This window comes from Brachycentrus maculatus, unplaced genomic scaffold (genome assembly GCF_059751285.1).
Source record: "Brachycentrus maculatus isolate JH-2025_06_01 unplaced genomic scaffold, ASM5975128v1 h1tg001045l, whole genome shotgun sequence".
Taxonomy (NCBI): Eukaryota; Metazoa; Arthropoda; class Insecta; order Trichoptera; family Brachycentridae; genus Brachycentrus; species Brachycentrus maculatus.
Window position 1 is genome coordinate 122,452 of NW_028281754.1, and position 24,956 is coordinate 147,407.

General features: G+C 31.4%; 1 protein-coding gene across 1 annotated transcript in view; it reads right to left on the reverse strand.

Moving 5' to 3' along the window:
- LOC148299622 (uncharacterized) overlaps nt 1-24,956 on the reverse strand; it is a 97,227-nt gene that overhangs the window by 65,389 nt on the left and 6,882 nt on the right. The window lies entirely within an intron of this gene.

Here is a 24,956-nt window from a genome sequence, read left to right on the forward strand (position 1 = left end):
CATATTTTTTCAATGTATTATATGATTTGTTAAATAACTAGCTAACTAGCTAACTAACTAACCATCACGCCGCTTCTCCATAAAGGTAGGCAGAGAGAATAGAACGCCAAACCACTCTTGTCTTTGCAAACTTTCTTCGCCTCTTCCACTTTCATTTGTAGTACTTACTTGAAAAGACATTACGCTATCCAATTTCTCATATTTACATTTCCAATCTTCATTCAATTCTATAAATAAATTATTGATTATCTTCTTCATATTATGTTAATACTTTGTGGCACTAAAAATAGGCATTAAATACAATGTCACGGATGTATGAAAGATATAACAAGAAGGGATGAAAATAAATTAGATTATATCAGATATATTTATACAGCCGATAAAATCTATTTTCGTGGTTAGTTGAGGCTATATCGGGGTAGTTATGTAAGGGCTGTTTTTCAAAACTATGTAACTCGCAAAGTCGTTAATAATGGTTCAAATTATCGGGTTGTAGTTTACAACATTTTGTGTGTGTCCAAATACTTGTTCACGAATCTGGATTATCTCCAATTGTAGGAGTTATTTTTCATATTATTTTTGACATCTCATCAAAGATGACGAAGAATTGTTATTGATAGTGATGATAATTGTAAGTGATGATTTTTTAAAAAGTATTCTTTACTGTAAAAAAAAAATAAAATAAAAAGTATTTAAAAATAATAATAATAATAATATATAAATCCCTCACCGCACCCCAATGGTGCATAGGGCACTGCTTCATATAAACGCAGTGTTATCTCGATCGATTACACATGAAGGAAAGGTGATCAGCCCTCCACTTCAGGTACCAGTCCAGTGTAATATTGAATAAATATTAGAGTGAAAAAATCACTTTTATTTATTAAACCCCCCTGGGAATCGAACCCGGGACCTCCAGAACGGTAGCCGAGCATGCTGACCATTACACTACGGAGGCGGACAAAATAATAATATAAAAAAATAATAATAAAAAAAAAACCTTTACTGCTTTTGTTCATATTTTTATCAAAATTGTTTTAAAGACATTAGCCGTAAATAAATTAAAAATAAATGCGGGACATGAGGCTTGCAGATACCACTGCTAGGAAAATGAACCCAACGTGTAACCTGTCCTTGGAAAATATACAAAAATATTATTAATGAAATGGGCGAAATGATTAATATGTTATATTCCGCGCATGTAACAAAAAGGAGGTTTCTAAATTATTCAGGTCGTGCTCCAATTAGTAACAACAGACCTAAAAACTCGAAAAAAACTACATGTTTCCTTTTTCCTGTCTATATTAATGCACGTTCGTGTTTCCCTTATGGTTGTCAGTAAATAATAAACTGAAGTAATCGGAAAAAATCAATATACTGCATCGGCTCTATGTAGGTTACCTACTGGGCTCGCCCTGAATCTCGACTCGATTCTTAGATATCGCTCACTCCTTTCAAGTTCACGTCATAAATCCAAAATCGTCACTTTTCAGTTGTGCGTGTTTTCGAAATGCCCCAAAAATGTACTATATCCCAGCAAAAGAGGCATATTTTTAACTTAATATTTACCCGCTACAGGGTAAAAAGTGTTGTTTTTGCATTTCGAAGAAAATGTATTGTTTAATTATTTTTTTAAATATAGTAAATATTTTTCTAATGGAGAAAAAACCTTCAGGTTTTACCTAAACAAATCTGTTACACAGTAAAATAATTAATAACTGGCTTGATATTTATTTTTACTACATTGTATTATACTTTTAAACTTTGAAAATGTTCTCTTGAAAAATCAAGTTTTTTGATTTTTAACGTTCTTGAAAGGAGTGAGCGATATGTGAGGCAGAGGTGTAACGTATTAAAACGTATGTAACGTATTTACTGATTTGGCGTTTAATTTGTAGAACTCCGTTTTTATTCATGTATTTATTGTAAAATCTAACACATTTTTTTTTTAGTCAAATAAGTGTTTGATTTAAAAATTAATACATAAATTAATATAAGCTCGCTAGCTAAACGCACTAACCGGTTACCGCATTTACGTTTTTTTTCCCCTCAGTTTACGTTGAAAATATCTTGTCATTATTTTTAACTCCATTTTCAACGCTTTTTTGACATTTACGTGCAGTTTTTACGTTTTTCGTTCGTTTTATTTGTCAAGTCATTATATTTTTTTCAAAAGAAATGAAATTAACTGTGCTTTTTTCAATACCTCCCATTTACATTTACCCTCCATTTAAGCTTTTTTCAGACCCTTAAAAAAACCTCAAATAGGGGTTTCACTGTATATATTGGTAAATGTTACACAAGTGTATAAAGCGATTACATAAGACAGCCAAATGCCAGGTTGTAAGCCTAGCTTTCCATCTTCCTTTGAATAAAAAACAATACATGCTTTGTATTAATTAATAAATTAAAAACATGAAATAAAAGAATATATATGATATCATAAACTTATTGTTATTAAAATTAAATTACGCTTGGTAAATACCACTATTTCTTAAAATCTGTTGTGACACGTGTTTCGATGCAAATCTAAGCATAATTTTTAGAGTCTTGAGTCGTACATACTCAAAAATTTTAACTTAGCTTCACATACAGTGTTTGTAATAAAATGGTAAATTTTCAAAACACGTGTCACAATAAATTTTTAAAAATAGTTGTATTTACAAAGTGAAATTTAAATTGAAAATGGATAAATGACAACAAAGTGACAGCCGAATCCATTAAAAAAATGAGTTTTTTTCATTATACACGACTAGTTTCGAATCGATTTTTTTCCAGCGACAGGTGATTACTAAAACTGTCAATGAAAACAACTGTAGTTTTCGAAACTAGTCGTGTGTAATAAAATAAAATGTAAGTGGTATTATACGAGTATTTTTTATTATTTTTAATAATCAACATATCACACCACAAAATAAATACCGAAACAATAAAAAATATTATTAAAATTAATTATATAGTAACATATTGAAGATTTTTTTAAATCTTAGTAAACATGTAATCATTTTATCAAACTCTTTAATACCAACGTCATAACAGTGCACATTTTCGTCTGATATCATTAAAGATTCCAAAGCTGTAGAAAGCGTCGTGAAAATTCCAAGAAGAATTTCAGAGAAATATCGACAAAAATAATACGAATACCGGAGTTATACCGAAAGGAAAATAAAGGGGGATGAGAGATGAGGGTTGGTGTTTGAGGGTAGATGTGTGGCGCCACCGACGGCGACCGGGAAAGTCTGGAAGAAAAATGCTCTTCCCGCTGGATGAATAGATTCAAATTTGTCTGGGTAGGGGTTCTTTCCTACATCCTTGGGACCCCATAAGTATTCATTTGCGGCTGCCATACGAGCGTGATTCGATTCGAGTTTTCCTGTGACGTGCATCACGTTTTACGAAAATAAATGTACCTGTGGAAAGCTCTAGACTTATAGATATATATATATATATATATATATATATATATATATATATGTATATAATATATATATATATATATATATATATATATATATATATATATATATATATATATATATATATATATATATATATATATATATATATATATACATATATATATATATATATATATATATATATATATATATATATATATATATATATATATATATATATATGTATATATATATATATATATATATATATATATATATATATATATATATATAAATATATATATATATAAATATATATATATATATATATATATATATATATATATATATATATATATATATATATATATATATATATATTATATATATATATATATATATATATATATATATATATATATATATATATATATATATATATATATATATATATATATACATATATATATATATATATATATATATATATATATATATATATATATATATATATATATATATATATATATATATATAAATATATATATTTATAAGGGTTAGTATCAGATTAACGTTGTACACTGCTAGCTTAGCTTTCTACATGCCTTACATTTTATCATTATCATCAGATTTATCATCATTTTCATTATTTTATCATCGTGTTTATCATAGCATCATCACTTATTATATCATTAATTATCATAACCATTATACTATTATCATTTTCATCATAATTTCATCACTTATCATTATAATTATACTACCATTACGGTCCATACAACATAATCAATTATTATTATCATTTTTTTTTAATAACATCAAAAATTATCATTTTCTATTTATTATATACTCATCATGTTTATTACGATATCCTTAGGTGTTTATATAATTTTGTTCATCATATCATAAATTTTCACTTAATCATGTTTGTCATAAAATCATCAATATTCATCATGATTATAATATCATAATGTTCATCTTAATTATTATCACTATCCGATAAGCATAGTATCATCATATCATTATCATGTTTATCATAGTATCATCAATTACATTTATAATATATTTTTTGATTTGGCGTTTAATTTGTAGAACATTTAATTTATGAATTAACTTTTATATTATTTTTTGACATCTCATCAAAGATGAAGAAGAATATGGAAGTCTGGGCATTTTCGGGGCTGACGACCGTCATAGGCTGGTTTAAGTGATCACTTTACACACGTTACACGTAATATTGACCAATTCTACCCATTATTGACAGCCACACTACTCGAATTCTTGGACGTTCTATATATATAAACCAATTTTGAAACATTGTTCTTGAATCACTAGAACTTCACTAGACATCTTTTGGTGAGATGAAAAGAAGCTTTTTATTGAACAGAAACTCTTTTATTAGTGTGGCATTTTCAAAATGTTCGTTTTAAAATGCCAAAGCTAGGCTAAACAATTGTCACGAAATTCTTTTTTTGTGTTTAAAAAAAAGTAAAACTAAGTAGACTCAAATAATCTGTGTTTGATTTAAAAATAAATTCTTACATTCATAATTTCTCAAATAATTATCTATACTTCGTTATGTACATATATGTACATATATTTGCCACCCAACCAACTTCTATTCTGACCAAACCCCTTAGTGTCTCATTGCATTATTGATGTTTTATATTCTCCGGTTGGGCGAAAATCAATTTCCGGATATCGTGACTAAGCGGGTCGAAGGTGTTAACACGAAATGCTAATAGCGACCCAGATTTGGAGTTATGAGAAAGTTTAGTGTTATCTGGAATTGAATTTATAAAATATGTATGTTTAAAACAGGTCAGCGCGTTTGGTTATCGTATTAGAGATCCCGGGTTCGATTCCCAGGGAGGTTAAAATAAAACTAAATTATTTGTTATATGTAGTTTATATATAGTAGATTACACCTGTGGTCGGCAGAAATCATATATTAAATACACGAAGTTTTAGTTTATGAATTGTTTCACATACTAGGAAACCTTATAACCTGTCATAGGCTAATTGTAAGTGATCACTTTACACACGTGTAACATTCACCATTCTAGCCATGTTTGACAAATACACTACTCTCTGTTTATATATATATATATATATCATCATATCCATATCCGCTCCCTAGGTGGAGCATATGGAGTCCACAAACTGTCTCCAGGTTTTTCTGTCGGCTGCCAGCTCCCTTGCATCCTCCCAAGTCAGATTCGCGTCCCGAAGTTCTGACGAGAACTGCCGACGAATTGTCAGCAGTGGTCGTCCTGGGCGGCGCGAACCTGATGCCTTGTAAAAGAGGCAAGCTTGATTAAGGCTCTCAGGAGGCATGCGGAGTACATGGCCAAGCCATATATATATATATATATAGATATATCAAATATAATTTATGCGTCGCTCCATGTGTTAGCTAACAGGATGACCTTGAATTGAATTAAGTAAGTTTTGTATTTAGCAGAGAGGCCCTTTTGTTTGTATTTTTGTATATTTTTGAATATCAGTTATTTGATTCACGGGTTTGTCAGAATCCTTGTTTATAAATCACAAATAGTGGAATACCTGTATAAAAACCTGAAATTTGAATTTAAATTATTGAAACTAATACTGCAATAAAATCAGTTTTACTTGGTAACTACCAATATTTCTTCAAATCTATTTTGACACGTGTTTCGGTGTATTCCACATCATTTCAAACACCGTTAACTTAAAATTAAAATGGATATATTTATTCTCAAAATATTGAAAGCATTTACTTTGTAAGTATTCATTTCAGTTAGTCATATCGTAGTCGTACAGGAGAAAGTGACCAACTAACAAAACGTAAAACGTTCAGGAGGGCCATTTAAGTCACTTTTGGTTGGCAAGATAATAAACATCAATGCAGTTTTTCATTTTTAACAAGTCAATATATTATACTTCCGAGTTTAAAATCGCTTTGGATTTTTTTCAGGGCAATATTAAAGCTAGTAAGATATCAAATAGTCAATGATCATGTTTTTGTAAACAAATGCACTTGGCCACTTTCTCCTGTATGACTACGATATACTTATTTTTTTAACAAAAATGTTAATAATATTAGTATATAACCACTCACCGTACTTAGTGATTATATACTAAAATCATTAAAAATTTTATAAAAAATGTATATATTTTACCACAAAGTGACTGCCGAATCAATTAATGAAAATACGATAAAATCCCATACATTTTCAATGACTGAAATCACGACACTTTCGACTTATAATACCACTTCCATATTTGTCTTATCACCCCTCTAACAACGCAACCCCGTCATTACTGTCCAAGGGTCGTAAATAATAAAACAATATGTCTTTGTAAGTTTTATTTTTCGTTTGAAAAAAGGCTTCGAATTGGGTCAGATCCCTGAAGCTCTGAGCTGGCCGGAAGAGGGTGAGGCCGGCAGGGTGCAATGTCATCTGACGCTATTTTTAGTCTCGAGAAAATTGATCGTCACACTTTTCAGGTCACAGAAGAAATGACAGTCAAACAACTATCAATATATTCTTTTTTGACATCTCATCAAAGATGAAGAAGAACATGGAATTCTGGGCATTTACGGGGCTGACCAATTTTGAAAAATTGTTGTTGAATCACTAGAACTTTACTAGACACATCTATTGGTGAGATGAAAATAAGCTTTGTATTGAGCAGAAACACTTTTTTTTTTAATGTTGTGACTATAAACATATGCGAAAACTATCCTTACATGCATTTAAGAATTACTTTCACATATCACAATTAAGCACCTCCCAGGAAAGCACATAAATCACAATAAAAAAACTTTGCTGTAATTAACAGATATTAAACATAGAAATACATCAAATAAAATCAATTTTTGGTCAAAAAAACTTCGATCATTTCCATTAAAGTTGTATGACTTGCTTCCATTATCCGTAAGGTCATTTAAATTTTAAACTTTTTGATATCTCAACATAGATGAAGATATGAAGGCCTGGGTATTTACTGGGATTACGACCTGTCACTTTACACACGTACAATATTCATCATTCTGTTGAAATGTCAATTTTTTTTAAATAACTCCAATTTTTAAATCTGGGCTTCTCAACTTAGAGGAGTTATTTTTACATTTAAAAATAAATAAAAGGGGCATTATAAAAGCTTTCTCAAATCAATCAAAGATGGCTTTTGTGAACTCAAAGTTGAAGTGTCATGAGATTGATGATATATGGATGAGTTCTAAAAAAACAGCCTATGACTAGTCGTAAGCCCTGTAAATACCCAGACTTCTATATTTTTCCTCATTGATATTGAGATGTCAAAATGTAATACGAAACAATCGAAAAAAATCGAACCCCGGACTTCCATCTTGGTAGTTAAACACGCACTGCGGAGGCGGACAAACGTGTCCATTATCAGATGATATTCACATATCAAATCAGTCGTGTCAATAACTAGGGGAGGGTGTCAATAATAAGACTTTTTACCCTGTGAAATTTACCCTAGGAAATAGTTAAATATTTTCAGATTTACAAAGTGAATCCGGGTATATTTTAGTACTTGTGTGAACCGTAGACTCGTGGTTTCCAAACTCGATAAGGATGTGAGCTACTTTCAGAAATTGATCTTGTCTAGTGAGCTACCTATACAAATTCCCTCTTTATAGTTTTTTTTTACCATCGACTCTTATCGTACCGTACATAATATATTTTTAAATTATTTTAAATAATCAGATTAACAATAAAACATATAATGCGTACTTTAAATATGGAGGTCCTCACCAAAACGTTACATTTCCATTAAAAATGCTTTTCAGTAATAAGTAATTCTAGCTTGTAAAATTGTTACGTTTTGGTGTAATTTAATGATTCTTTATTGGTTTAACACAGGATTAGTCACGTTTTGTCGCAACTTTAATTAAGATTTCGATAGAATACAGTAAACAGTACAGATTTGCATACAAAATAGTTTTTGTGCAATATTGGAAATGTAACTTTTTGGCGAGGACCTCCACAAATATTTGTGTGTAAACATAATAAAAAATAAAAAGTGGTGTGATTAAAAATTTACGTAATAATAACTTTTACTAGGCAAATTTAATTCGCGAGCCACCGAAAAAGCTTCGGCGAGCTTCCGTTAGCTCACGAGCTACCGTATGGCGATCACTGCCATAGGCCACAGATAAAGAAAGCTTAATGTATTTTATACCTGTTTTCACTGAGGGTGTTTTAAGGGTTGGCCTCGCCGATTTATTAGGTTAACTTAATTCAAGCCTACTCACATATTTATAAAGGCGTCGGGTTGAGTAAAACATTTGGTAGACAAGTAAATCATCAACTATTATTGAAATCAAATCTTGTGTTTGGCTATTGGAAAAGTATTTTAGTAAAACACGTCATGAAAAGCGTCAATCAATTCCTTTTAAAATTGTGTTAGATATTTCAGCTTTTTTCACACAATGTTAAATTTGGTTACAAAGTAAGACGTGATAATTAAAATGAAATAACAAACAGTTAAAAAAACACAACAAGGAATAATTGAAAAGATTAGGAAGAGTTTTTTACGGTGGTATGGACATGTGAAGCGAATGGATAACGAGAGAATGACTAAGAAAATATATGTGGCGAATGTGAGCGGGAAAATAGAATGAGGATGACCGAAAAAGACTTGGCACGATCAGATCAATCAGAACTTGAAATCTGGTGGTGTCAAAAGTCTGCGTAATCGGAGAGCATGTATGACTAGATGTATGGATGTGAAGGAGGCGAGGAGTGTATGTCCGGACAGAAGAGTGTGGCGTTCCATCCTTTCTGCCTACCTCTGCGGGGAAACGGCGTGATGGTAGAAGTAGTTGTAGTAGTAAAAAACACTGTATGAGTAGATGCATGAATTTAGAAGAGGCAAATCTCTCTCTCTCTCTCTCTAATATATATACAAATATACCTTACATCTTACGTCATTTAAATTTTAGCATACTATTATTTCTAATTAATGTTGTACTGCCTCCGTAGTGTAATGGTCAGCACACTCAGCTACCGTTCTGGAGGTCCCGGGTTCGATTCCTAGGGGGGTCAAATAAATATAAGTGATTTTTTAAATCTAATATTTATTCCATATTACCCTGGACTGGTACCTGAAGCGAAGGGCTGATCACCTTTCCTTCATGTGTTAACGATCAAGATAACACTGCGTTTATATGAAGCAGTGCCCTATGCACCATTGGGGTGCGGATAAGGGTTTGAAAATTTTGAATGTTTTACTTAGAAAACACCACATTTCTTAAAATCTACTGTGACACATTTTTCTTTCAATGGGATTATTGATATATATTTTTTATGAATTTCTATTGTTTCTATATGATGCAGTTTATGGTTTTTCGTATAAATTATATTAAGGATTTCTACGTTATTGTGGTTAAATTAGTGATTATTATCTATTAAATGGTTAGCGAATTCCGAAAAATTATTATTTTTATCAAATATAATTCATGTTCCCTGATTCTCGTTTTGAATTTTCTTGTCTGTTTTCACATACGGTGTTTGAAGATGATGCGAAATGCATCGAAACAGTGTCACAGTAGATTTTAAGAAATACTGGTTTTTACTAAGTAAAACATTAATTAAAAATGGATAGATTTTACCACAAAGTGACTCCCGAATCAATTATTGATACTATTAATTCGTTTGATCATTCGTTTTATACACCAATTTTTTTTTTTTTTTTTTAAATATGTGAACTTTTGAGGCTTGCGCCTCTTACCTCAAGGTTTGATACAAAGATAAAAAATAAATACACATTTGTAACAAAGTCTCATTTGGGACATTGAAGGTTAAGCATTTAATGAGACGATAAAAGTACAATCACTTTCAGTGCCAAATTAGGTCACCAGAACCTTTGCTTAATGTTTGAGAATAATTTTTACTAATGCCTCCGTCTTAATGCTGTCTTTGTTCCAGTTTACATAATTTGAGATTTACTTGAGAAAATGGAAATGTGCTGGTCGTTTTCAGCAAGGCTAATTTTAATGATAATTTCAAAATTATAATACGGTAGAACCTCGATATAACGAAAATTAAGAGATTTAAATCAAATTGGCCGAATTTGCGGAATTGGCCTAATTGACCGAATTGACCGAATTGACCGAATTGACCGAATCGACCGAATTGACCGAATTGACCGAATTGATCGAACTCTCCAAATTAACACCAATATTTGTCATGAAATATATGTAGATTTTTCAGTAATATATTTTCCGTAGTACGTAGTATATATCAAGTAAGCGCCCTTGAGGTAGTATTTTGAGTCGGAATAATTGAAGCGTATGTATGAATGTGAAAGAGGTAAGAAATGTTTTAAAAGACAGATAAGTGTAGTTCTCTCTGCCTACCCCTGTGGGGAAGCGGTATAATGATTAGTAAGCTGATTAGTCAAAAAACAAAGCACTTATAAGTATAGGAACAGTGACCTTGTTGTATTAAATGTAATATTAAATTATGTCATTAAGAGGTGTGGCATTCTATTCTCTCTGGCTACCAAGCAAAGCACCACTATGGTTAATTAGTTAGTTTTTTATGTAGTTTTATATATTTACTTTTCTGTCCGTCTTTAGAGTGCTTTTTTATATTTGTTTGAAAAAAAAACATTGAAAAAAATGTAACATCAAAACTATGCTTTTTTCTTTTTAAATCCAAATTACGTAATAGAAAAACCTTAAAATAAAAACACCCCATTGAAAAATGTATTAATATATTTTTATCCACAGCCAACATCGTTTGGCAAAGATTTCATTTTAGACAACGTCAAGTTTCATGGTCGAGTCTGATGTCCATTACGTTTTACGCCTGATCTCGAGCCGTGAATAAAAGCTCAGGAATAAAAGCTTTTTCACATCAGAATATTATCACGGCTATTTTCATTCATGAAAAATATTTTTCAGTGCTATGAAAATCAAAGCGAGCTTTGATATGAATTAATACAGATTTATTACATTATTACTTATAAAATATTGAATTAAAACAAATAAAATGTTTACAACATTTTGAGTGTGTCCAAATACTTGTTCACAAAATCTGGATTATCTCCAATTACAGGAGTTATTTTCATATTATTTTTTGACATCTCATCAAAGATGAAGAAGAATATGGAAGTCTGGTCAAATTATAAGCTTAATAATAAAAATGAAAATGGTATTTTCTGTCGTTTCTCATGTGTGTGATTATAATCCAGGATTCGGATCTCACATACTAATATAAGAGTTTCTGCTTAATAAAAAAGCTTCTTTACATCTCACCAATAGATGTCTCTAGTGAAGTTCTAGTGATTCAAGAACAAGGTTTCTAAATTGGTTCATATATATAGAACTTCCAAGAATTTGAGTAGTGTGGTTGTCAATAATGGGTAGAATTGGTGAATGTTACACGTGTGTAAAGTGATCACTTAAACCAGCCTATGACGGTCGTCAGCCCCGTAAATGCCCAGACTTCCATATTCTTCTTCATCTTTGATGAGATGTCAAAAAATAAATAAAATGTTAATATTTAGTTCATTGTATTCTCAATATTATTAATATTTAAAGCATTTACTTTGGTTAGTCATTTTTGCTTTATTTTTTTTTAATGTTATTAATATTAGTATATAACCATTCACAGAGGTTAAGTTCATTGATTGATTTGGCAGTCAATTTGTTCATTTATTTCTCCTTTTTATTAATACATATCTTTTTTAATTTAAACTTCACTCGGTAAATACCACTCTCTTAAAAGAGTTACTTTGTATAACACATACTTTTCCGCAGCATAACGGTGTTTGAAATAGTTGTGCAATACATCGAATCACGTGACACAATAAAAGTTAAAGATTAATTGTATTTACCAATTAAAATACAAATTTTAAATAAAAACACTTGTTTATTACCATTAGAGTAAAGTTTTTTTAATCGAATGATGAAAAAAAGGTGTTTTTAATTTATAATTCTATCATGTCTTACCACAAAGTTAATGCCGAAACAATAAATATTAAAACAGAAAATTTAAATAAAAAATAGGACAAATGTTATACGAAATGTTATATAGTACCATATTTTATTTTTTTAGTTGAAATTTTATTATTTGATATTATGAATGGAATATTTATTTTTATGTCTATATTCTTATACCATTTTAGTCCATTATTAAATACAAATTAACAGATAAATTTTAGAATACCTCTTGTAATAGAATAAACATAAATATTTTTAATATAAGTTTTAATTACTGAAATATTGGTATGTATATACTAAGTAAAACTAATATTAAAAACACAAAGTAAACGTGTCGAAAATTTGCTATGGAAATTTCACCACTTACATTTAGAAAACTCACTCAAAATCAAATCCACCCCTAAGTAGGCTACGCACGCGTTTTATACGACATCGTTTAGGGGTTGATCATACAAATAAACGGGCGAGAGTCTGGTCAACTGAAGGCTTCCGTATTACGAAACGCGATCGATAGTACATCGTCACATGGCTTTGCACTAACAGGAGGGATGTACAGGATGGAGTATACAGCCTCATAAGTTAACTTGATCCTCTTTAGGGTTGCTTAACACAGATATTTAACTAATTTTATTAATCAGCTTCCATAAGCTAATAAGCTTCCGAAACTAGTCGTTAAAATATATATCGCTCACTCCTTTCAAGAACGTCATAAATCAAAAAACTTTATTTCTCAGGAGAACGTTTTTAAAGTTCTAAAATATAATACAATACATCAAAAATAAATATCAAGCCACGTATCGAACTTTTTACTGTGCAACAGATCTTTTTAGATAAAACCTGAAGGTTTTTTCTCCATTTGATAAATATTGAGTATATTTACAAAAATAATTAAACAATACCTTTTCTTCTAAATGCAAAAACAACACTTTCTGCCCTGTGGCGGGTAAATATTAAGTTAAAAATATGCAGCTTTTGCTGGGATATACTTAGTACATTTTCTGGGCATTTCGAAAACATGCACAACTGAAAATTAACGATTTTTTATTTATGTCGTTCTTGAAAGGAGTGAGCGATATGTAAAACTCAAGTGGTAAAAAACAAGTGTTCTCATTTACAATTTCATCATCGTCTTACCACAAAGTGAATACCGAAACAATAAATAAAATTTGAAGTTGCTTAATTAATATATGTATTTATATCGTGAGTGTATCATCTACTGGCAAAAAACGTATATTCCGTATGAACCTTTGCTTGCTTGCACACGTCACAACAAGGCTTAGAAAAAATCTAGATAAGAAATTAATTGTTTTTAACATCTTGTTCTCTCTTTTCATATTATGTTATTGTTTGTTACATCATGGGTATACTAGAAAAAAAACGATATCTCGAAAATTTGCAATTCCGACTGCATCATTAGATGCATTACTATATTGTTTTCAGCAATCTATAAACTGGAAAAATACACTCATTAGTTTGAAATGTCATATTTATGTGGTTTTACAAGTAAAGCTAACTAGAAGCTTATAGCGGGTATTTTATTCAGGCTAAAAGCTTTAAGTAACAGGGATTTTAGAGTTTACGTTTTTTGCCAGTATACCTACGATATAGCGTTGTAATTATTTGCTCATCTTTATTACGATTGATCAAATTACTTTTTACATTATTTGTTTCAGCAGTAGTAATATCTATTTACTTTTAACTAAAAGAAAAAGCCGGATAACATATATATCATATAAAAAGAAAACCATCCCAAAATATCCTTAAGGCCCAGATCTCAAGCGTTTAAATCAGAATGCGCAGAGCCACGCTCAGGACTGGACGTGTCCTTATGCTCGATTTTTTTAAGGAATGCATATTGGATATTTTTAAAGAATATATTTAGAAAAATATTTTAATATGTATTTTTTTAACTCCTTACCTTTATATAATTTTTTTCTTTTCAAAACCATGAATTATTTCAAGGAAAAACTATTTTTTTTTCAATAAAAAAACGGTGTTTAAAGAAAAAATCAATTACGTTATATGTTACCTTGATTTAGAGAAAATTAAATTCCGACTTATCGAATACTGGGTCTTAAAGAAGAAGCCGGTCAAAAATCAAAAAACTTGATTTTTCAGGAAAACGTTTTTAAAGTTTAAAAATATAACACAATGTATTAAAAATAAATATCAAGCCACTAATTGAACTTTTTACTGTGCAACACATCTTTTTAGGTAAAACCTGAAGATTTTTTCTCCATTTGATAAATATTTAATATATTTAAAAAAATAATTCAACAAAACCTTTTCTTCAAAATGCAAAAACAACATTTTCTGCCCTGTAGCGGGTAAATATTAAGTTAAAAATATGCCTCTTTTGCTGGGATATAGTACATTTTCTGGGCATTCCGAAAACATGCATAACTGAAAATTGACATTTTTTTATTTATGACGTTCTTGAAAGTAGTGAGCGATTTATCATATCGATGAAAACATGTTTATCAAATAAAAGAAATCCATCCCAAAACATCCTTAAATCCTAAATACACTTGAAATATCCACGATTTCGGGTCGTAAAGTTTTATATCACACCTTCTGTGCGGAGTCCACTGAGTCGTGAAGAGTGAAGAGCCACCCTTATAACCGGGAGGGGTAGCGATAAATAATAATAAAAACATCCCCGCAACTGGCTGGCAGTAAACCCTGATTTACAACCCATCACTCCGCAGCGACATCGAGTGCAATTGTATTATCAGTTCTTGATAAATAAATTCAGACAGGCTTTGAGTCATTGAACAAAAAAATCATATTAGGTTAAAGGAACTTTGAAAATTTTGCAATAAATCTCTGTAATCTAATAGCTGTCTTGATCGTAAAAACAGTATTATCATTTCTTAAAAAAAATAATATTTTGAGTGTGTCCAAAGAGTTTCTGCTTTTGAAGTTTTTAATAAAAGAGTTTCTGCTTAGTAAAAAGTTTCTTTTCATCTCACCAATAGATGTCTCTAGCGAAGTTCTAATGATTCAAGAACAACGTTTCGAAATTGGTTCACATATAAAGAATTTCAAAGAATTCGAATAGTATGGTTGTCAATAATGGGTGGAATTGGTGAACGTGGTTACACGTGTATAAAGTGATCACTTGAACCAGCCTATTACGGTCGTCAGCCCCGTAAATGCCCAGACTTCCATATTCTTCTTCATGTCAGATGAGATGTCAAAAAATAATACGAGTATCAGTTTTTAATAAAGAAATTTAGACAGTCAATAAAAAGTCACTCCATCTGTCAAAAATCTTTTATCCACACCCAATGGTGCAAAGGGCACTGCCTCTATACAACGCAGTTTTATCTTGATGGTTGCTTACACGAAAGTAAAGTAATCAATTCTGTGATTAAATCCAGGGTAATATTAAAATAAACATAGTAAAAAAGACAATAATGTTTATTATGGCCGAGGAGGGTCTTGGGAATCGAATCTGGTACCTCCAGTGCGGTAGCCATATGCGGTAACTACTACACTACGGAGGCAGACAAAACTGGTCAAAACTATATGATTTTGTTTCATTCAATGATACAACAATTGGTGTTACTCAGGGTACTATACTTGGACCAATTACATATGACGTATCATTTATTTTGTATCAAGTATTTTGTTTATGCAGATGATACAGGATATTTATGGAGGTCCTCATCAAAACTTTACATTTCAGAAATTTTTGCTTGAAAAAAGAAAGGCTTGTAATTTTTTTTTGTTTTGGTGTAATTTAATGATTTTTATTTATTTATGTATGTTTTATTTGTAAACATTTATTTAAATCACAATGTATACATATTTATAACATTTTTTTTTGCTGAGACCCACCAAGCCACCTTGTGTGTCTTGTCAGTGGAGTTCTTTTTTAATACATTTTATTGCATTTAACTATTTTAACCTAATATAGACACAAAAAAGAGAAAAAAATTAAGAGAATATAAACATTTTACAATTTTCATAAACTTAACTCTTGATCATTTACCCATCCCTGTATTTTGCCTTTGTTCCATATTTTATTTTGACCTCTAACATCCGTCAGCAACAAATTAAAAATGTTCGGAACGATATATTGCAGTGTTGGACTCCCATATTTATTGTTAATTCATTTATTTATATTTCATATTGGTTTAACACAGGATTGGTCACGTTTTGTCGCAACTTTAATTAAGATTTCTCTGGAATACAGTAAACAGATCAGATTTGCATTAAAATGATTTTTGTGCAATATTGGAAATGTAACCTTTTGGCGAGAACCTCCACATGTTTATTATTAAGTATTTTGTATTTGCAGATGAAAAGGAGGAGATTTATATCAAATGGGGACATGAGTTAATGTATCAAACTCCTGCAGAATGATTTGACTCTTTCTGCAGTGTGTTTTGTGTAAATTAAGGTTGTAGAAAGTGAAAATGAGTAATAGGGGGGAAACATGAGAGGAATGTATGCTAATTACCTTAGAACACGAAAGGTCAAACATCAGAAAGGAATCGGAGTTATCACTTGCACTTTCAACAATACACACACGTCACGTTTTTTAAAACATAATATGAATTATACGAATTTTAACGAATCTGTAACAATTTATTAACATATTTAATAAACAGGAAATTTATTATTTTGATAGTAACGATATGCACAAATAATTATATTTAAAAAATTAAACAAATAAAAAGTGTCATTTTAGTATAATATTAACTGTGTTTTTTTACGTATTTTATTTTGATTTAATTATTTTTCAATACAGTATGGAAACTATGTATATACACAAGAACGTCTACGAAAGATTTTTTTTTAATATTGGGATTAAAACATGTTTGAAAATCGTAAATGCTATGAAATTTAACTGAAAATTTCACTCATATTTTGATCAATTACTTCTCAGTAAGTTTAAAGCACATTTCATCAAACGCCTTAATAAAAATGATCAAATTATGTTATCTATTTGAATTATTTAAATTAAAATAAAACATGTGCCACGTTAGCATTTGAACATGTCATACTATGCTCGTAGAAACAATGAAAATTCACGAACAATAGGTTAAAATGTGGTACAGTAATCCCAAAAAAACAAACCTCAACGATATATTTCACAGGTTATTTATGCTTAGCGACCTATTAACGTGTTACCGTCGTGTGTTTGGTAGTTTACTGTGTATTCTAGCGCGGTTTTATACGACCTAGATAGGATTTTTAAATTAAAATCTGCTACAACGTATTCACGTAACGATTAAATATTTCATACTGTGTGCGCTGCAGGTAAGTAAGAAAATCCACGAAATATGGGATAAAGTTCGCAAAAAACAAACCTTAACGATACATTTTACAGGTTTATTTATGCTCAGCGATCAATTGACGTGTTAGGACGCCTGTTTGATAGTTTTCCGTGTGTTTAAGCCCGATTTAAAAGATCCAGAAGGTTTTTTTTTAAAGTGTAAAATGATACAAAGTATCTACGTTAGAATTGAAACTGTGCGCTTGGAAGGAAAGTAAGAAAATCCACGAAATATGGTATAAAAGTCACAAAAAAACAAACCACAATGATGTATTTCACAGGTTATTTAAGCTAAGCGATCAATCAAGTGTTACTACGCGTGTTTAGTAGTTTTCCGTATGTTTTAACGCGGTTTTCACAATCCAGCAGGATTTTTATTGTAAAAAAAAAGATTAAAATATAGGATCCACATAGTATTGTAACATTTGTACTGCGCGCGTGGAAGGAAAGTAAGAAAATATACCAGCAATTCCGGTTGAAATGTGGTACAAAAATCGCAAAAAAACAAACCTCAACGATATATTTAACAGTTTATTTATGCTTAGCGACCTATCAACGTGTTACGACTGGTGTTTAGTAGTTTTCCGTGTGTGTGTAAAAGATCCAGCAGGGTTTTTTAAAATTGAAAAATGACACAAAGTATCCACGTTAGGATTGAAACTGTACGCGTGGAAGAAAAGTAAGAAAATCTACAAAATGTGGTTCAAAAGTCGCAAAAAAACAAACCTCAATGATATATTTCTCAGGTTATTAATGCTTTGTGATCCATTTACGTGTTACGATGCGTGTTTGATAATTTTCCGTGTGTTTTAACGCGGTTTAAAAGATCCAGCAGGGTTTTTTTTATTGAAAAATGATACAATGTATTCACGTTAGGATTGTAACTGTGCGCGTGGAAGGAAAGTAAGAAAATTCATGAAAAATCGGTTAAAATGTGGTACAAAAGTCGCAAAAAAACAAACCTCGACGATATATTTCACAGGTTATTAATGCTTAGCGATCAGTTGCCGTGTTACGACGCGTGTTTGGCAGTTTCCCGTGTGTTTGAGCGCCGTTTGCACGGTCCGGCGGGGCTTTCAGCGGTGCGGGCGGAGCGCTATACGACGGGGAGTCGGTTAGGCGAGAACTGGGCGTGCGGCTCGCCCGGACCCCGCCGAGATGCGCGCATCGATCCGATACTGCGCAGTTGGGGCCGCTTCAACCCGCCACCCGAACACCCCCCTCGAATCATTCAGCCCTGGTACTTTGCCGAAAAATCAAAACAATTATCCACTTTGAATTTTCATTTTCATCTTTTTGATTTTTTGTTTTCTGTTACATATGTTACACATTAATTTACTAAGTTTGTTTCGATTTAAAATTTTACAATTTTACATAACTTATTTATTAAAAAAATATATCTTCAGTAGGTAACTTCTTCTTTTAAACGTATAACTCATATAGTACACATTTGCAAGCTTTTCGATTTTTCGTTTTCTGTTAAAATCAAATATTTGTAGTTTATATTACCACTTTTAGTGTATTTTATTTCTAATAATATCTATTGTATTCTTGCCAGCGCCGTTTATTATAACCAAAAATATGATGTATACCCACATACAGGTCATGCCTTTGTGGAATCTTTTTTTGTATAAATTTTTTTTTGTAGTAGTAATTATAATGTATTGTAAAATGCAAAAGAATATAAAAAAAGGAAAAATATTTTTGTGGTATTTTTGGCTTATTATTGTTGGTATTGTTGGTATGTCCGCCTCCGTAGTGTAATGGTCAGCACGCTCGGCTACCGTTCTGGAGGTTCCGGGTTCGATTCCCAGGGGGGTCAAATAAATATTAGTGATTTTTGCACTGTAATATTTATTCAATATTACCCTGGACTGGTACCTGAAGCGGAGGGCTGATCACCTTTCCTTCATGTGTAAACGATCAAGATAACACTGCGTTTATATGACGCAGTGCCCTATGCACCATTGGGGTGCGGATAAGGGTTTTATTATATTATTATTGTTGGTATTCTATATGGTATTTTTTAAACATATAAGAGTAACATATAAAATATTCCCGATGAGCAATTTCCATTACTCATTTTAGGAATAAGGTAGCCAATGTACCTTGAAAAGTAACAAAAAAAAATTAAACAAAGTAAACAAGATAAGAAATACAAAATGATATTCTATATGTTTTCCACCAATACCAGAAAAAATATTAAATCGGTTAATACTTGAGAAAAATATTGTTAATTTTGTACACACTTTAGGCCCAATATACGGTAAATTGCAACATAATTATCTTTTAACCTGGGCTTTGACATTTGACGTATTTTTTTACTTAAAACATCGTTTTTCTATTGAAAAAATAAGTTATTTTTCGAAATAAATAAATGGTTTTGAAAAGAAAGAGTTATTAAAAGGAAAAAAAGCTGTAAAAAATTATAAAAATATTTTATAACATACACATCGCTCACTCCTTTCAAGAACGTCGTAAATCAAAATTCGTCAATTTTCAGTTGTGCATGTTTTCGGAATGCCCAGAAAATGTACTATATCCCAGCAAAAGAGGCATATTTTTAACATAATATTTACCCGCTACAAGGCAAAAAATGTTGTTTCTGCATTTTTAAGAAAATGTATTGTTTAGTTATTTTTTTAAATAAACTAAATATTTTTCAAATGGAGAAAAAACCTTCAGTTTTTACCATTTCAATAAGTGGCTTAGTATTTATTTTCAATACATTGTGTTATATTTTCATACTTCAAAAACGTTCTCCTGAAAAATCAAGTTTTTTGATTTGTGACGTTCTTGAAAGGAGTGAGCGACATATTAAAAGAAAAAGAGAAACTTATTGTGAGTCCCCCTTTGATAAAAATACCATGTTTGTAATAAAAAAGGCAATTTCAGCATACATATATTTTAAAAGAAAGTTTTGCTTAAAAAGCACCAACAAAAAAATATATGTAAATGATTATATTCAATAATGATTACCAGTGAGGAATTTTACTAAAAAAATAATTGAAAATGTATGGGTTAAATAAAAAATAAATGAACTCCCGAGCAGACCACTAAAGAGATAGTTTTAGACCTGGGAATCGACATTGCATGTCTCATAGTAACCCTCTTAAAAACAGGCTACAAAGCCTACACTAAGAAAAAAAAGAAGAGAAGAAGAATATTAGGTTTTTACAATGCAATGAGTATTGATACGGAACATTTTAATTTTAATTTAATTATTAAATAATATTTTCTAATTTCCGGGACTGAAGGAGTTGAAACGACCCCCCAGTACACGCTTTGTCGAAATCGGCTCGGTAAGGACTACATATATTTCTATAATATTATGTAAAACACACACAGTATTATTTATTCTTCCCCTACTTAGGAACGGAGATGAATTTAGCAACTGGCAACTTTCCCAACAATGATTTTTTAAAAAATACAACGTAATTTTTTCGCAAGGTAAAAAAATAGAATGTGGAAGAGGCAAAGAATGTTTACAAAACAAGTGGCGTGGCGTTCTGGCTACCCCTGCGGTACTCTACGACGCTTTGCGCAGGGGTAGGCAGAGAGAATAAATCGCCACAGTACTGTGTCTTTAAAACCATTCTCCACCCCTTCCATAATTATGCTTCTCCTCGAACGGTTACACCGTGATTTAGTTTTTTTTGCCTTAATGGCAGCGCCATCTGTTGAAAGTACCAGCAACACACGCAATACTAAACATTTACTAGTCATTTAGCGTTTTCAAATTTTTATTACATTTCTGCTTCCTAGATTTTCAATACATATTCTAATAGCTTTACAAGCTTTTTGAAATTAAACATTTAATATTTGAAATGTAGCACACATATTTCCTTCTTTTCCATTTAATTAGATTGAGCCACAGCAATGCGTAGCCAGTTACAGCTAGTTCAAAATAAAAGCACAATAATAATTTCTTAGTTATCTTCTAAGCCTTATTAGCAACCAATGGTGCATAGGGCACTGCATCGTATTGACTCAGTGTTATCTTGATCGTTACTTACACGAAGGCAAGGTGATCACTCCTGCACTTCAGGGTAGTATTAAATAAATACGGAGGTGTAAAATCACTAATATTTATTTTCACAAAACCCCCTGGGAATCGAACCTGGGACCTCTAGCACGGTAGCTAAACACGCTAACCATTACACCACGGAGGACGACAATGAAAGTCTTAAGATATTTTTTATAATTAAAAAGTAATTTAGGATATGGCGTGCTTCTCGGTCTAGTGGCAATGGTGCTGTCTTAGCGTGTCGGGGGTCCCGGGTCGACTACCCACCGCGGCTAAAGGGTATCAAGTTTAGTCATGGATAAATTACTTTATTGTTTTTATGCTCGTTTAATTTAATAATAAAAAGAAACTGGTTTTACAATGTAAAAGTTTAAGTATCATTGTATGATACATCTTCTTTTTCTTTTCACCACTATACGCACCCCACTGGTGCATAGGGCACTGTATCATATGAACGCAGTGTTATCTTGATTGTTAACACAAGAAGAAAAGGTTGAAGGTCAGCCCTAAGGTACCAGTCCGGGGTAATATTATACTAAATATTATACCAAGAAATCACTTATATTTATTTGACCCCCCCCCCTGGGAATCGAACCCGGGACCTTCAGAACAGTAGCCGAGCGTGCTGACCATTACAATACGAATAAAGGCGGATAAAGATGGTAGGGTAATAAATAATAATAAATAATTCAGAATAAGACGAAAGAATTCACGGATGCTACAAAAAGATAATGCAATTTAACTGTGTGATTTAACAGTCAATGATAGATAAACCTAATAGTCATAGTAAAGGGCACTGGTAAGAATAAGATAGATATTTTAATATGTAGAACTAGAATAATAGTTTTAATATAAAATAAAATTTATATAAATATATATATACAGGGTGTCCCATAATCCAACGTATTCCTTTTAAAGGGTGTTAGGGCAGCTTATGACTCACCAAAAAATGAAAATATGACCCCAGTAAAAGTGCTTTAGTTTTCCAGGTATTTCCACTTTTATGAATTTCCCGAACATCTATGCCTTACAGAAGTTTTTTGAGTGTCAATTCTTCAATATCTTTGATATTTACCAAGTAAAACTTCAATTAAAACAATATTAAAATAAACACCCTCAAAACATCGAAACCTCTACGTTACAAATACCAAAGGTACTATTTTGTTGTTCAAATATCAAAACAGTTAATGGTTTATATTTTTGATTATATTTCGTTAGTTTATATCGAGCGCTCGAGAGCGTGGGACAAAAAAACCGTCTTTAATTACAGGGGAGGGTTGTTCCACAATAATTGTTTCAGTTCTTAATCTAACATCCAAATCTGAAATGTCACAACTGTTGGCGGAAATGAAATATAAAAGTAATTAATATTTTTATTTCTGGGTCTAGCATTTGCGTTAGACCAGTGGTCGGCAAATTTATTACACAAACAGCTAAATATGCACATTATAAGGATTGAAAATTTGCCCTCATGTATTTTGAAAGCCTTCAGTAACATGTTTGGTTATAAGCTTTACTGTATTTTCAAAACCTTTGGTGACATGTTTCGTTGAAGCCGTAGGGCGCTTGTCTACTTCCCGAAATTTTACCGTCCGACAGTCCGGTTTTGAAAAATGGAAGCGACTACGACAGTTTAGCGTGATAGAAATTACTCGCAACGTGTTCACGCACCGATCCGAAGAAAGATGGACAAAAGCGCAAGCCAATCCAAGTCAATCATCGTTTTAAAACGCTAACTGACGTGCCGGACGGCATAATTCTGTGTAATTCCGTATAGTGGACAAACGCCCTTAATGTATTTTGAAAGGTTTTGGTAATTTATTATGTTGAGTGTTGAAATTTACTGTATTTTGAAATTCATCGATGACATGTATAATTGATAGCTTTACTGCGTTTTAAAAACCTTCAGTGACATGTTTGGTTAAAGGCCTTAACGTATTTCGAAAGCGTTCAGTGACATGTTTGATTGAAATTTTTACTGTATTTTGAAAGCCTTCAGTGATATGGTATGTTTCGAAGAAAGTTTTAGTGTATTTTGGAAGCCGTCGGGTACATATTATGTTGAAAACCTTACTGTATTTTAAAAGCCTTCGATGACATGTTTTGTTAAAAGCGTTACTATAATTTGAAAGCCTTCATTAACGGGTTTCGGAAAAACTTTATTTTAAAGCTAGTTGAAAGCTTTATTGTGTTTTAAAAGCCTTTGGTGACATGTTTGGTTAAAAACTGTATTTTGAAAACTTTCGGTGACATGTTTGGTTGAAAGCCTTTGGCGGCATGTTTAGTTAAAAACATTGTTGTATTTTTAAAGCCTTCGGTGACATTTTTGTTTGTAGTTGTATTTTGTAAGCTGTTGTGGATTAAGGTATTGGCGATGAATAGTAAAATATTGCTAGTTATTTGACATTGGTTTATTTTATATTTAAGTTACTAGGAGCTCTAAGTTAGCGACTGCTTTTAAAGAGAGACTATACTAGAATGACGCTTGCCAGACATCGTGGGTATTCACACGGTGGCGGAATGTTGTTCTCTCGCTGTATTTTTTCGTATTTATACTTTATTTTCGCGGTCAATACCAGGGTAGAATAATTAGCAAGATGTAGCAATAGTGAATAAACGGTAAGCATAAAGCTCAGTGACGCGCAGAACACATGTTGTCCCTTGGAGGGGTGCGTGTCTCGCTCGGCGACCCCGTGCGCTATGAGGAGCATGTAATTGGTACAAAGTGAGCCTAAATTCCGTAATTTCCAGCAGGACCTATCCATATCTTATCTCAATCGAGTCCGTTAGACCGAAAATAGAAGTTCGGTTGAACAATACGAGGAATTAACAGTTTATCAACTCTGAGTCATTGATGCATTTATATATTTATTTTCATCATACACATAATTACAGATTACGGTAATGTGCCATCACTGAGTTTTTTTTTTATTATATTTAATTTTTTTACATGCACCTTCAGGAAATTATAATAAAATAAAAACATATTTTAATTGAAAGTTTATTTTTTACTGACATTTCTTGGTGGAATTGCATTTTATAAAATAAAACAACAACTATATGGTATTTTCCATACATATTTTATATGCCCAGTGACTGGGTTTTGTCATTACCGATGTCATCAGACTAGCAGAAGGATAAATAAAATTATATACACAACATGGCAGGGGATGAAAACGATGATTTTATATTTTTTCCGACAAACATTTAAATTTATCTTGTAAGAAAAAATATATATTTAATCATGGTCAACTCCTGCCTTGATGTGTATGTAGCATCAAA